Raw genomic sequence first — 15785 nt, forward strand, 5'->3', positions numbered from 1 at the left:
AACTGCTACAATGTGGAAAGATTCTGAAGTACCTGTTAGTGTCAGGTATGATATGACAGGTATGTTGTTAGGACGTCTTTCTTTGATAATTACCTTCGTCCCCGTAATGCTATGCGAGATCTAGAAACGATGTCAGTAAAATTCATATTTGATCAACAAAAGAAACGTGTGTAAGACACATGGCGCCTTTATTTGCTTCGAGTTTTTATGAAATGGCAGTTAGCAATGTGAAACAATATATTATATAAGGAAAGACTCTGGAATTGTGTTCAAATGAAGTTACATGTTGGTAAATATTGGTTTTTAGTCCTCTCAATAAATGGTGAGCCTTTTGTTCAGGTATAAAAAGTGGCCAGTGTTGTGGATGTTGCGCAGTGGGTTGAACCGTGATTCCTTAGTTGAATTATGAACTTTTCAGTGGCCGTTGTGCTTTTTATTTGGCACCAGTTCTGGGAAACGACTTCATTTTTTGGAAGTTATATATATATATATATATATATATATATATATATATATATATATATATATATATATATATATATATATATATATATCTCTTTATGCCTCATATATTTTGTTTATAATACATAGTGATCTTGATATATCTCTTGCATATACACATATATATATATAGTAATATTTTGTATATGGGACAATATATATATATATATATATATAATATATATACAATATATATATATATATATATATATGCTTGTGGCCAGTTGGTATCAGCCTCGCTTTGTGATATTGTCCCAAACAATATCACGTGATAGGGCGCAAGAGATCATTGGTAGTCGATGGTAGAAGGTCAGGGTCAAAATTAACTCCTGATAGTTGTGATCACCAACCTTTTCATTTTCAGTAAGATATTTCAGACACTAATTATGTGCTGCATTGTCATCCATATATTGTTATAGAACCTCGAGGCGTCACAGTCCCTTAAATAATTCTGGGAATTCAAACTCGGTTTAATCAACCCCTCTTTCACTTCCAGAATGTGGAATTTTCTGCATAATTCGGTATTTTCTGAATCTGTTTCCCTTAATTCCTTTGTAGTTGTAGATGTGGGTGTATTCTTCGTTTGTGCGGTAAAGTCCATGAACACATAAATAAAACTTCCCTCGTAAAAAGTCTTCAAGAGACAAAAAAAGTTGGCTTTACCCGCGTTCAAAGACTTTACGACTTACCTGACGTAGATAATTCAAGTGAATGTAACTTAATCTTAAAGGTAGGAAGAGTTGAAAATAAAGGAGTAAATGCAGAATCTGCTGTTATATGAAATAGTAGATTATCTGAGAACTGTAGTTCCTTAGAAGTGTTTATATGTATATATATAATTTTTCACACTTTTTGGTTACGCTTGTCACTACAAAGCCTTTCATCCAAGTGTAAGAATTTAAAGTAATTCTGATACCCATAGCAGGATTTTAGCCCGCATCCAGGATATCAGAACAAGTTAAGAAGTTAAGAGTTATTATATTATAGCATTATATATATATATATATATATATATATATATATTATATATATATATATATATATATAAACCTATACGTGATAAGACTTATATATATATATATATATATATATATATATATATATATATATATATAAACCTAAAATGTGTCCTTTCCTTGCTTGATAAGACTCTAAAAGATAAGACTAGTTAAACAAATCCTAACTAACGTGATAAGACTTCCCTCCTTAAACTTGGGCAGGCACCCATAAATATAGTAATACCAGTTCGGATAAATATGTATATTTAAGTGCATTGCAATATAGATTGTTATTTGTAGCAATAACTGTTAGAGTACGGGAGGTCTTGGACTAGAACTTATCACGAATAATATAATGATATTTATTGTAACGTCATCTTCTCATGAAAATATATGCTTGAAATCACAAGATGAGCTGCAACGTACCAAAGAAAAAAAAATGAAACAGAGGGTATAGATCCTGACCGATTTTGCCTTGAATATGTCACAACTAAATAAGGCGAAACTAATTAAGAGTCAAATTTTATGTTTTATTTGGCCCTTGGTACTTTTTTCACATCAGAATAAATATATGAAGGAGAGATTATTACGTGGGAATCTCCCATATTTGCATGCATATGCTTATAGTTATTGCACTTTTTCTCGTTAATTTTTTTAGCATTGAAACTTGTACTCGGGTTTTTTTTGTAGCGTTGAAACTGCTACAAGCATTGATGAAGCGTGCAAGCAATTGTATTTACAGCAGTATATTAGGAAACGTGATAGAAGAGCAAAAGCAGAAGAAGAAACACACATTTTCCTTAGTCTTTCTCTCATGCTTGTAACTGTTTTCTCGGCTCCTGTTAACAAGCAAAGAAGCAAGCATTATGACATTCAGGTTTTCATCTCGCCTGATCAGGGCGAGGAGTTTAGGCTGTCGGTTTACGTGCTGACGGTTCAGAGAGTTTTTTTTTTTTTTTTTAATAAGAGGTCTCATTTCATTAAATTATTTATGATTTAAGTTTGTGTATAATATATATATGTATATATATGTATATATATATGTATATATATATATATATATATATATATATATATATATATATATATATATATATATATATATATATATATATATATATATAAATATATATAATTATGTAAATGCATGAATTATTTATGACATATATATACGTATATAATGTTCGTTTGTGTTATGAATTTATGTATGTATGTACGTATGAATGTATGTATGTACATACATACATACATACATACATACATACATACATACACTCCATGAGTATCTGTACTGTGAGTAACCGAAAATATTTTCCATAATCTCCACTTGAAAAAAAAAATCTATTTTTGTTGCCAGTGCTTCTACCGAACTTTCTCCTTCGTTCCCTAGTGAAAGATGCCGTTGCCTTGCCTGACAGATGACTGCCAGGTATAATGAAAGAGATTAGTCATACAAGAGGCACTGCATTGTTGCGCCTCCTCAAGAGCCTAGAAAATACCATTTGTTTCCGGGCAGTTAAGCATATGGTTGTAGTGAGGCACCAAAAATGAAAGTACAAGGAGCTCGCGCTGAGAAATGTGGTCCTTGATTCATTGATAACGAAATGACATGATGCACTGTTTATACGGACATTTTCAGGGTAATTTTGGATTTGCAAGAGAGAGGGAACGCGTTCCTTGTATTTCCATTTTTTTTCATTTTTGAAAGCATTCTATTTATATTTTTTAGTATTCAGATTTGTTATCTATTTTTTTTTTCAGGATCTTGAAACTTTGTGAACTCCCTTACCCTGTCATTATGTTGTTCTGGTACTTTGGAATTTGTTTGGTCTTTGAGATGAGTTTTGTGGTTCTTTAAAAGAACTTAGAGTTAATGAAGTGTAAAAAGCCCTAAAGAATGAAAATACAACCCTCTAACCTCTGAAAGCGTTTAACCCAGGCTGTTTATTGATCATAAACCCCTTTGAAGTCTTGTTAGATCGTCTGCATGGCCGTTTCGACCTAACGTAAATAAATAGATTCTTTCAACGTCTGTCCAAGATAAAAAGTAAAAATAAAAATCATTACTTTAATCGAACAAAAAATTTTTGAGAGTCGAGGGTCATGCGAAAGGCACATCTTGTTTTGGTCCTTTTTTTAATATGCAAATTAAGAGTTAAATGAAAAGCTGCCTGTGAAATAAGTACATTATACTTGAAATTACGTCGGGAATGCATAAAGGCATAAAATGAAAGATTTTTGCAACAGATGCATGTTTTTATTTTGATCGTTAACGCTCAAATACGTATATTATTTTATGTTTGCGTGTATCTTGGGTTTATGAATGTTGCATGACATGGATGTAAATATGTGTACTGTTTTTGTGTTTCACTGATTCAATGAATTAACGGCATTGTTCAAAAGAGCTGGAAAAAAGTTGCCACCATTCCATGAAGGTTTTTTTTAACTGAAACTGTCTTTCGTAAGCCATAAGAAAACGACCGTGGAATATATATACTCCTGAACGGGTTACTACTTCGGCTGCTGCAGATTCAAATAACAATGAAAGTATTCAAACAACAGGGAAGGTCCACTTATTATTATTATTATTATTATTATTATTATTATTATTATTATTATTATTATTATTATTAGTAGTAGTAGTAGTAGTAGTAGTAGTAGTAGTAGTAGTAGTAGTAGTAGTACAAAAACCCCATTAGTGAAAGCTTGTTTCTAGTTTTCTGTCTGTTCTATAACAGACGGAAAGCAGAAACAGAAATGTTCACCAATGGGTCTTCTTCAGTTATAAATGGAACGTGGTCGTTTGTCGATTTCTATCCATTATTATTATTATTATTATTATTATTATTATTATTATTATTATTATTATTATTATTATTTTCTTCTCTTCCTCCTCCTCCTCCTCCTCTTTATTATTATTATTATTATTATTATTATTATTATTATTATTATTCATAATATGCACTCATTTCAGTAGAACGAACAGAAAGGCAATGAACTTACTCAACAAGTTCCCTAGGATGCCTTGAAGTTAAAAGGCGAAAACAAATGAGAAATTAATAAGGTTTAATAGTTATAATTAATAACGATTACTTAACGAATTTATTCGATATTAGTTCAGTGCTGTATCCCCTTCTCCTTCATCACCTTTTTTTCCAATCTTGGTTGCTTAAGGCTGTTCGGTTTCGCTTCGTTGAACTTTATATTGCAAGTAGGGATCAAGCCTTATATCTAAAAATTAGAATCGTTTGTTAAAGTAAACTGCCATACTAAATGGATCCTAAGTTGAAAGCGAGGAAATTTAGATTAAAGTTTTCATATATTATATATATATATATATATATATATATATATATATATATATATATATATATATATATATATATATATATATATTTACAAACACTTGCACACATGTATATATATATATATATATATATATATATATATATATATATATATATATATATATATATATATATATATATATATATTTACAAACACTTGTACATATTTATATATATATATATATACACACATATACATATATACACAGTATACACACACACATATACTGGGATGTCAGTCGATTCAACAGTGTAAAGAAAGACCCGAAAAAGGAGGCTGTAAATCTAAAGAAAAATACAAGAGCCTTTACGGAGAAGAATCCCAGGTAAGCTCTTCAAGAAGCGATCCTTATAGGACTTGAATCCGTAAATGTAAATTAGAGAACCATCAAGGTAAAATTAATATAGGCAAAAACAGGCGAAAGGTCCTGACCCGCATTTATTCGCATTTTCTCCCCCTGTGTTCACTGTCGGCGCATGAAGATGGACTTCTGGTGTCCTTAGCACGAACAAGGGCCAGGCGAATTTTTCTTCACCGTTCCTCTGTATAAAATCAGGTACACATTGTGCGGTAGCCTCTTTTTTCCTTTTTTTTTTTTTTTTTTGCTCTCTCTCTCTCTCTCTCTCTCTCTCTCTCTCTCTCTCTCTCTCTCTCTCTCTCTCTCTCTCTCTCTCTCTCCACGCACGCACACACACACACACACACACATTTGGTAAGATTCATTGTTTTGCCTTTTTAAAATTTTTCGTTCATTTTTTTTTTTCTACCCTCCAACTCTCTCACTTATTTAAAATTAAATCATTTCATGCAATCTTTTACATTTATAAATTTTTCATATTTTTATTTTTATTTCTCTCTCTCTCTCTCTCTCTCTCTCTCTCTCTCTCTCTCTCTCTCTCTCTCTCTCTCTCTCTCTCTCTCTCTCTCCCTGATATTTGCTCTTATTAAATTCTTGATTTTTTTCTTCGCTGTTGCATTTTGCATTGAAATTCGTTTGTTTTTTCAACCAGTCTTTCATAAAGGTTTTATTTTGTAGACGAATTTTCTCCACTAGTGCTGGTTTTACTTGTAATTTTTCCCTAATTTTAATGGGTATACATATCATGGAGGTAAAATATTACCTGTTTTATGTATTGGTTATTTATATTGTTTATACTCTCTGCGTGAAGATGCACAAAATCAAATCCACGTAACGTTTATAGTTGAACAAATCAGTCATGGTAATTCAGTATTTTATAGAAGTAACTATTTGTAGAGAAAAGCAACCATTAAATACAGTTGTCCACGTTTTCCTATTTATTTTCGTTATCATTCCCTCTTTTTTTTTATCAATTACTCATTTTTCATATTTGTATCTCACTGACAACTCTGCCATGCGGCTATAGATCATTTCACTTCAGTTTTACCTTTTAGTTTTACTGCCATTGGTATATCATCATTCTAGAACTGTCCGTTCTTGTCCCCTTATCTCAGCTGCGAATACTTAGGGTGCGTACACTGCAGTATAACGTAATAAACACATACCGACGCCTTATTGCATACATGCAACAGACATGTTGAAAAGAAGTAAACGACCATAAGTGGAGATGACTTTCGACAAATGCTGGAGATTCATATGAAGAACTGGTTAGAGCTGCCAAAAAGTCGTTGACTTGTATTCAACCTGTTTGTTGATGTGTGCGCGATGACTCGGCGACTTGTGTTTATGGCTCGTTCTATTATAGTGTGGACGTAATACTTCTGACATGGCTGTACTGCCAGATTGTTTTGATAAGAGAGGAAGCATTTTCATTTTGCCGATTCAATTATTTAATTATATATATTTATAATTTCCCTTGAGTGTCTCTTTTATATGTCTACTGAACTTAGTTTTTTTCCCTTTTCAGTGTTTTGGCTCTGCACCTTCACTTCAGATTTGGGGTAGGTGTCTGCAGATTTTTTTGTTTCTTATTGAGTGGTGTAAATCTGTAACTACTGTAGTTCCTCGTTGGGCGAAGTCGTTAGAGTTGTGGCTGGCACTCGCTAGCGAGTTCGAGTCTCCGGTCGGCTAATGAAGAATTAGAGGAATTTATTTCTGGTGATAGAAATGCATTTTCTCGCTATATGTAGTTGGATTCCAATAGTCAAGCTGTAGGTCCGTTGCTGCGCAAACCAGTTCTTACATGAAATAAGTCTGATCCTTCAGGCCAGCCACTCTCTGGAGAGCTGTTAATCAGCTCAGTGGTCTGGTAAAACTAAGGTATACTTAACTTTGTTTTGTAACTCTTTCATCGTGTCTAGTCTTTTGCCATCTTCAGAATTATACTCCATCGTTGTTTACTTTCTGACGTATAGACGTTCTTTGGTGTTGTAAATCATGTATGCGTTTTTTTCTGAGCGTAACCTCGCCGTCGTTGTTTTAGCCTCCCTGGTCTTTTTCATTTCTTTAGGAAGAAGTTTTTTACAATTCATATTGTTATTGTCATTATTGTTAGTAGCAGTATCGTTTATAATGTACGCACGTTTTTATGGAGCAAGCCAATTAAGTTATTGTTTCCATTAGATGGTTCTGAATGATATGACAAAAATGGTGCAAAGATAATGTAGAGGTGCGATAAATTGCCAACGAAATCAGTAGCAAGCGCTCAGAAAAAAATAAAATAAAACCACCGCTAGGACCCTTAGCAGTTAATACCAGTATTCATTTGCAAGGTCTGGAATACAATGATGAGTAACAATAAGCGGTATGAATTCGACAAATTTTGAGATCTTCAGTGTTACAGAACCAAACCTCTTATCATGTTAAGGTCATGGCAAAAATTTTACTCCGTAGGCAACAACGTTTGTAAAGGCCAACCATTATGCACGTGTGTAGCATAGGCGTAAAGGAGAAGAGAATCAGGAAGAAAAAGGTGGTATTTTACCTTTAAGTGACGACAGATTAATTCCCGAAATATGTCGAATTAACAAAAGATTAAGCACGAATGATATTCAGTGTTCTTGTACTCTTTTTAGTGAACGCTGTAAAATGACTTGAGTTGAATGGCACTGTGAGACGTTTATGAATTTTCCTGGAAATAAAAAAAAATCAATTTGTAAGATAGAGAATAGTTTTGTTTCTGGTGCGGAATTGGATTTATGTCTTTATCATTAAAAATAAAACAAAAATCCCCGATTTCAGTAAATTTTGTGCTCACGTAAAAGTATAACTTCTTATATGAAATATTTACCCTCTTACCTGCTACTAGTATTTTTCTTTATTTTACTAATGTTTTTGTAAAGGCAAGAAGTTTGTTGTAGCTTTACTTAGTGTAAATACTGTTAATAGACACGAATTTCTTAAAGAATAATTTTTTTTCGTACAGTAGTATATAATTTACGTGATACCTGGAGTTTGTGAAAATGATGTCACTGAATTGCTTAGATTAACTGAATAGGTTTTGGTGACAACCCCCCCCCCGACTCTCTCTCTCTCTCTCTCTCTCTCTCTCTCTCTCTCTCTCTCTCTCTCTCTCTCTCCAAGGAAAGCAACAGCCTCACAGGGTCTCATTGAGAACTTGCAATCTGACCTGAACAGGTAAATAAATAGTTTTTCTTTTTTACTTTAATCATCAAATTCCTAGAGAGAATATGTCGCTTATCCTGACATAACATTAGTTTTAGCAATACCCTTTATATAAGACAAAATTAGTTCTGGTAACGCTGTGCTTCACTTCCTAGAAGTAATAGTAAATATATCAATAGTAACATTAATGGTGGCAATGATATTAGCAAAAGTTATGCTCGAGAATTTGTATTGTAGATATATCTGTTACATGCATTATACAGTATACTGTATTCTAAATGTTTTGCACATTTGCAAGACGATGTAAGGTCCGAAGAATTTTTGACAGTTATCATGTGCAGCTTAAAAAATGCAGACCTAACGAGGAAGAGAAGAAATAATTATATATGCGTATAATTTTGTCATTGATTTTGCGTTGTTTCTGCAATATTATGATTATCCCCGTTATGGACTTCTGGATGTTATTGAGTTTGCTTGTTTGTTATTTGTCTTTTATGAAATTTTTAAGAAATTTGTACCAAAAGTAATTAGACTTAGGAGTGATGGGAATGACGCTTTTAGGGAGAAAGAAACTTAGGGCGGAGGTTTGCAGTCTCCTAATATACAGTCTCTACTGTATATTAGGTGTTATCAGTTTAATTTATATTTTTCAACTTTATTGGTATTTATCATATTTAGCCATATTTCACAGCCGTAACAGAAGTGTTGCAGTTCCACTGTTGTTGGTATTGCAGTTAATGTCACTGTTGTCGCTTCAGTTTGATCATCATTGCCTGCGCAGCACTTTCGTTATCACGATGACAAATCTTCGCCGTTCCAGCTGTTACGAAAACAATAGTAACAGAGCCGCCATGGTACTCATTGCAAGTGCAATCACGAGGCATCCGGGCAGAAGGCACCATTAATAATTTTTTCTGACAATAGCGACGGAAAGAGAAAGGAGCCGTCAAATAGACAGTAGCCTCAACACACATACACCGGCCCCGCGTGTGTACAGAGAGCCACGGGAACATCTATATCTTCTCCCAGACAGTCGGAGTTGGGGGGAATTTATTTCACGAAGGAACGCTCTGAATAATGCATGCAGCTCTCTGATTCGCCCTGACTATGATTTATTAACGGATTATAATTGCAGGCTCTGCTGCAATACCTGTTTGGATATTAGATGCTGATGGTAGTGGTGGTGGTGGTGATGATGATGATGATGATGATGATGATGATGATGAGGCCGATGTCGGCGCCGAATGGAGAGTTCATTTCCGTCTGTCAAGGAGATGCTGGCTGATTTCCCTCTCCGTCTCAGGGAGGGTCTCTCTCTCTCTCTCTCTCTCTCTCTCTCTCTCTCTCTCTCTCCTTTTTTTTTTAAGTAATTAGTCCTCTTCAGCGAGTTCATTAAAGAGAAGAATGCTGACCCCGGAGATCCATCCCGTTTCCTTCTGTGCTTATCAGGTTTCCTGACCCAAAAGAAGGAAAAGAAGAATATTATTTTTGCTTTCTGTTCTTATCGTCTCTTCTGGCTTAAAAAGGAAAGAGGAAAAAGAATATGACAGTTTAGCTTTCCATTCTTACTGTTTCTTCTGACAAAAAAAAAGATAGAATGATATCCTGTTGTCTTTTATGTTTATCTTCTGTTCGATCCAGAGAGAGAGAAAAATAAAAGAGTAAAAAGAAGTATTCTTAATTAATCAGGAAACAGCCACGAGCCCGAGATATCAGATGTTAAGGAGTGAATATACTCTTAATTAGGAGAACGTGGTGGCTGACCAGGGATTTCCATTCTCATACCTCGCGGATCTGGTACCGTCTCTTGTCTGCTTGCTTCTCCACTGTCCTGCAGTTGATGGATCTAATTTGTCAGTGATGATGTTGCATTCTGATTCGGCATTTGTAATGCAGCGCCAAAGAAAAGTAAATATTAATGGCTTCGGAAACGTAGCGCAGAATTTACAACTGTAAATGACGGATTGTTTGAAAGGAGTCTGAGTTCCATATTGATCAAGGCATTGTACATTAATTTTTCTGCAAGTCTGTCTTTCAGAGCACGAATATTAGTGATCTAATGTTCAAGTGAATTAAGCTTGATGCCCAACAAGAAATTATAATGGGCTCCGATCGAAGTTACGAGTACTTTCAGAACCCAGTCGAATACTATATAAGTTTTAAATATGTAGAGGCTTCGAATCTCTCCGCCTGACGTCCAACAACTTTCTTGCACTGAGAGATTGGTTGGGCAGATAAATTCCAGTATCACAATGTGTATCTCGTCTATGATCATCAGTTACGGATGGAGAATAGAAATGAGAGCTTCATTCAATGATTTAATACAATATTTTCATCATCATTCGGTTCTCGCGTGGTGATAAACCTGGGCTATCGCGATGGAGCCTGGTGTATCTCCCGTATAAATAATATAGACGTAGTCCTTCTTAACATATTAATAGCCGGTGGTAAGAAAAAAATCGATAAAGCGAGAGAGCTACGTGTATGCACTTCTGTCGCCTGGGTGGCAGTCGGATTATTAATCAGAGGGATGCTGTGTGGCTTCCAGGGGCTCAGAGGATGCTCGAGATTCTTACGAGGTGGGATGCTGCTACGAGGCTTCATTTATCTCGCGTTGCTTTCGAATGTTCCTGGGCGTCCGCCCGGAAGAGTGTCTCTTTTTATATGAGCGGTATCTTAATATGCAAATTTATGAAGTCAGCCAAGGATTGAGGGTATCTAGAATGCACGATATCGCCCTCGGGAGCCTGATACGCATTTTTCAACTGGTTCTTAATCACTTTGGTAGCAGAATATCCAGATTATTTTTTCACCTTCTTAAAGGTACCTCAGCTAACCGCGTAATTTATATATACTTTTTCTTTTATATTTTTTTCATTTACCTCGCGTTGCTTTCGAATGTTCCTGGGCGTCCGCCCTGAAGAGCGTCTCTCTATCTTTCTTTTTTTATTTTTTTTTATTTTAGCGGGATCTTAGTATGCAAATTTATGAAATCCGTTGAGGACTGAGCGTATCTCTAATGTATGACGTTGCCCTCGGAAGCCTGAAGCGTATTTTCCAACTGGTTCTTGATCACTTCGGTAGTAGAATATCCAGGGTATTCTTTCACCATCTTAATGGTACCACAGTTATTATGCATTTTTTTTTTCTTTTTGCCTTTGGTATGTTCTGATCCTTTTTGATGTTGCTAGTTCCTCGTTGGACGGGTCGATATCTACTCGGCTAGCACTCTGCTGGACCGGCGTTCGACTCTCCGGCCGGCCAATGAAGAATTAGAGGAATTTATTTCTGGTGACAGAAATTCATTTCTCGGTATAATGTGGTTCGGATTCCACAATAAGATGTAGGTCCCGTTGCTAGATAACCAGTTGGTTCTAAAATAATGCAAAATAAGTCTAATCCTCTGGCCAGCCCTCAGGAGAGCTGTTAATCAGCTCAGTGGTCTGGTTAAACTAAGGTATACTTAACTTTTTTGATGTTGCTTTTTTTCGGAAGACGTGCTCATAAGAAGAGGGATTTATTGTTTGGGTCCCTTAATCTACAAGTTATCACTACCTTTGAATAGATATTTTCCAGGTATAGTGTCATTCACACAAAAGTGTAAATTCATAATGCTACACTAGTCACTCATCATCTTCACACCATCAGAGTTACTACGCAAATTGCAAATATTTGTAGATAAAGTTTAAGTAAGATGATAGTGCTTTGTAAGATGATGCTTAAGAGCCTGTCCCTTGAATTTTATCGTACGCCTAAATTTTGTGCCTTATAGCTCATTATGCTTGTAAATTTAGCCATTTAGTTTTTGTTGCCTTAAATGAAGGATTTTAGTTCATCTAATGATGATGATGATGATGATGATAATTATTATTATTATTATTATTATTATTATTATTATTATTATTATTATTATTATTATTATTATTATTATTGCCGTTTTTGCTGGCTTTGGTCTCAATAATACCTGACAGGAGGACTTAGCAGTAATTTTCTGTAACTGGCCACAACATAAATTGTCTCGTATTTTGATAGAAGTTCGGTATATTAAGTGGTCATAACGTACTTGGACAAATTAATTAGTTTTTTATTTCTTGCTTATTCACTATTTTGTGAATGAAACTTCTCAAATCTGACGTCTTGTTTGTGGCTGGAAAATCATAATAACTAGTTTGTGGCTTAACTGTGTTTGTCATAGAGTCATGTTGGACTCTGACAAACTCAGTTAAGCCCCAGTTTAAGTGACCAATCTTACTGGAAAAAATATTAGAGGTTATTACGTTGCTCCCAAATCTTCAGTCGACTTGAGAGCCCAACATTGAAGGCACAGTCATGAAAATTTTCCTTGATCCGAGCACTACTTCCAGTGATGAGCCCTTTGGAGATCCGTACATGTGTATATATGTATATATATATATATATATATATATATATATATATATATATATATATATATATATATATATATATATATATATATATATATATATATATATATATATAATATATATATATATATTATATATATATATATATATATATATACATATATATATATATATACATATATATATGTATATATATAAATTTATATATATATATATATATATATATATATATATATATAATATATATATTTTTTTTCTGTTTATTCTTTTTCTTATTTATTGGCTTAATCATTTTACCGAGATGAAATAATGTTATATTATCAACTGTCGCATAAGTTGCATTGTGATAAATCGATGCACTGCAATAGCCATTCTCACTTTGAATTATAACGATACTTAATGACAACACTGTATATGAAATATAAAGATTTACTTATCACACGTAACATTATGAGATGACACAACTTTCCAGCTCTTTTTTAAATTTGAAATGTTAGAATCTATATGAATTTAGATGTATTCTAGTAGGTTTAATTTTTCATTTAATTTTTACCATTTTAGTGTGTAAATCAATCTGAATTTTGAATGTTTAAGACGTCAGTGAATTAAATAAGATGTCTTCATTCACCGTCCCATAAACTTGCTAATGTCCATAAAGCAGTTATGAAAAGTAATGTATACCAATCGGAAAAATAAGAAGAAATGAAACGGCTTACTAAGCAATTTAGGATTTTTGTAATGGAACGCTGTGTTGAAGATCAGTTGAAGATTAACTCGTCAGTATGCAGAATTTACTGCATCAACTAATATATTCCTTTCTTAGGCGTTACTTTTCTTCCTTATTTATTCCGGGAACCAGCATAAAACACAAATAGGTAGATGGAGTCTTCGGGCAAAAGGCGAATTTTTTTTTCACCATTTATTTTAGACTTGTATTTCGTTTGAAAAAGAAGTTATATCGAGATTTTCAGAGTTCAAGTAGTGTAACAAAAAATTGTCAGTATTATTAGTGAAGTTAATGGATCGGTATGTTACAGGAATGGTTCATAATGTAAGACTTGTATTATTATTAGAGCATGTAATATCATTCATGAAAACTGGGTTGCTGACGTCACTATGATATAGTTGTTGCAATACAGGTAATTAGGCGATATGAATACCCACCATTACCCAAACATGAAACAGCGTAGACGAAAGAAAGGGAGAAAAATAACTCGTGTAATAGCAACACCAAAAAACAATGAATACAAAACGAAGACAAAATGGAATATATCTATTTATGGGGACCACAGCCAGTCGAGAGGTCAAGAGCGACTTGAACCTTGACTTTTAGGAATTTAATTACTAGAAGAAAATGGGTTCGGGTCATCTACCGTCGGGGGGGAGGGGGGCCTCTTCTTCAGCGGGGTCCTGGACCCGCTGACATTGGGCGGTGCAGTGGTGGACCCAGTGCGACTGGAGGTAGGTTGACTCACTGGGATTTGGGGGGTGGTCTCGCATTTTATAAGTTTAAATTGACTGCCTCCTCTTTTTCCGCTTCGTTAACCCGTTTCTTATCTTCATTTGGACGTATTGTTTTCAAAGATGCTTTTGCTGCTCTGCTCTCGGTGCTTGCGTCTCGTTTTTAATTTACAATTTTTTTCTTTTTTTAATGTCGGTCTTGCCAAAGTGAGCGTACATTCGATGTAATACTAACGATTATGTGTGCCGACTTGTCAGTTGTTCAAGCCTGTCTGACCGTAAGTAGCCAGCTATGTTACTGAGAACTGTGATAATTAGGAGTCAGATTTAGTTACAGATCATTTACTTCTGCATTAAGTTTGTTCACAAAGAACAAGAGTTTTGATTAGAGGTAGTATTCTAAGACTGACCTCGGCTGCCAGTTGTCCTTTCTTGGTGTTTTTTTGCTTCTATTATCCCCTCGTATTTGTGTCCTGCATCATCCATGTCCTTAATGTATTACCATTGAGTAGCTATATCCCTTCAGTCCTTGTTACCTTTCCTCTCTATGTTTACTGAGGCACATTTCCATTCCAAACTCCAGCTTGATGTCTCCTGATATAGTTCTTACAGTTTGTGTTAATGTGTCTATTTTGATGTCATCCATGAATATCAGTTGGTTAATTCTGCTAACTCCTTCCTTGAGTTGGTACCACACCTCGATATCTTGTTTAGTACTTTTGTCATGGGAAACATGGCTACTACAAAGAGCACTGGGGATAGTGAGTCCCCTTTGAAGATTCCTGTCCCGGTTTTGATCTCTGCTAGCCTTATTCCAGAACTTGTGTCATTATCCATGTGTGCATTGTATTCTTGAAGAAGTTGATATCGCACCATATGTTTGTACGCATTCTGCTAGCCATGAGCGCGGTGTAATGTGGAAGGCTTTTTTTGTAGGCAACATGTCATATTCAATTTGGTTTTCTTTCTCTTCCTGTTCTTCATACCATTTTATCTGTTATTAGTTGGTCTTTTGTGCCTCTGAATTTCCTACTGTAGCCTTTCTGATGATGCTTGTCAACAGTTTCCTAAGGGACTTGCATATCTGCCGATGTTATTATTATTATTATTATTATTATTATTATTATTATTATTATTATTATTATTATTATTATTGTAGCCTCTTGGATTTTAGGTTTGATTAGGTTCATTCTTATCCCATTTTATTGTTTCCTGTTTGTATACTACTTTTCTTACATTTATTTATTTATTTATTTATTTGTATTTATTTATTTTGCATTCTTTGGAAAGTGGTTTCAGATGTCATTTTCTGAATTTTTTGCCACTTCGAAGAGATAAATATTTCCTAAATAATACGAAGACGCGTACATCATTTTGTCTTTACCTACAGAGTGATTAAATTCACGACTAACATCCCTCTGTAGTATAATGTTGTTTTTGGAATTGACCGAAAGTTTAGAATAAACAAAAACATTATACTGCAACTGGAGAGAACTGCTTTTGGACCTTGTGACATGGAGAATATCAGCGTCGGAAGTTGAGTTGTAG

At 34.3% G+C, this 15785-nt stretch overlaps 1 long non-coding RNA gene across 3 annotated transcripts in view; it reads left to right on the top strand.

Annotated features, from left to right (window-relative positions):
- Nucleotides 1-15785, top strand: part of LOC136834318 (uncharacterized) — a 453859-nt gene that overhangs the window by 196467 nt on the left and 241607 nt on the right. For all 3 annotated transcript variants that reach the window (XR_010851739.1, XR_010851736.1, XR_010851737.1), the window contains exon 3: nucleotides 6734-6767. This is a non-coding gene — a long non-coding RNA (uncharacterized lncRNA). The remainder of the gene's footprint in view (nucleotides 1-6733; nucleotides 6768-15785) is intronic.

Source organism: Macrobrachium rosenbergii, chromosome 53 (assembly GCF_040412425.1).
Source record: "Macrobrachium rosenbergii isolate ZJJX-2024 chromosome 53, ASM4041242v1, whole genome shotgun sequence".
NCBI classification, from domain to species: domain Eukaryota; kingdom Metazoa; phylum Arthropoda; class Malacostraca; order Decapoda; family Palaemonidae; genus Macrobrachium; species Macrobrachium rosenbergii.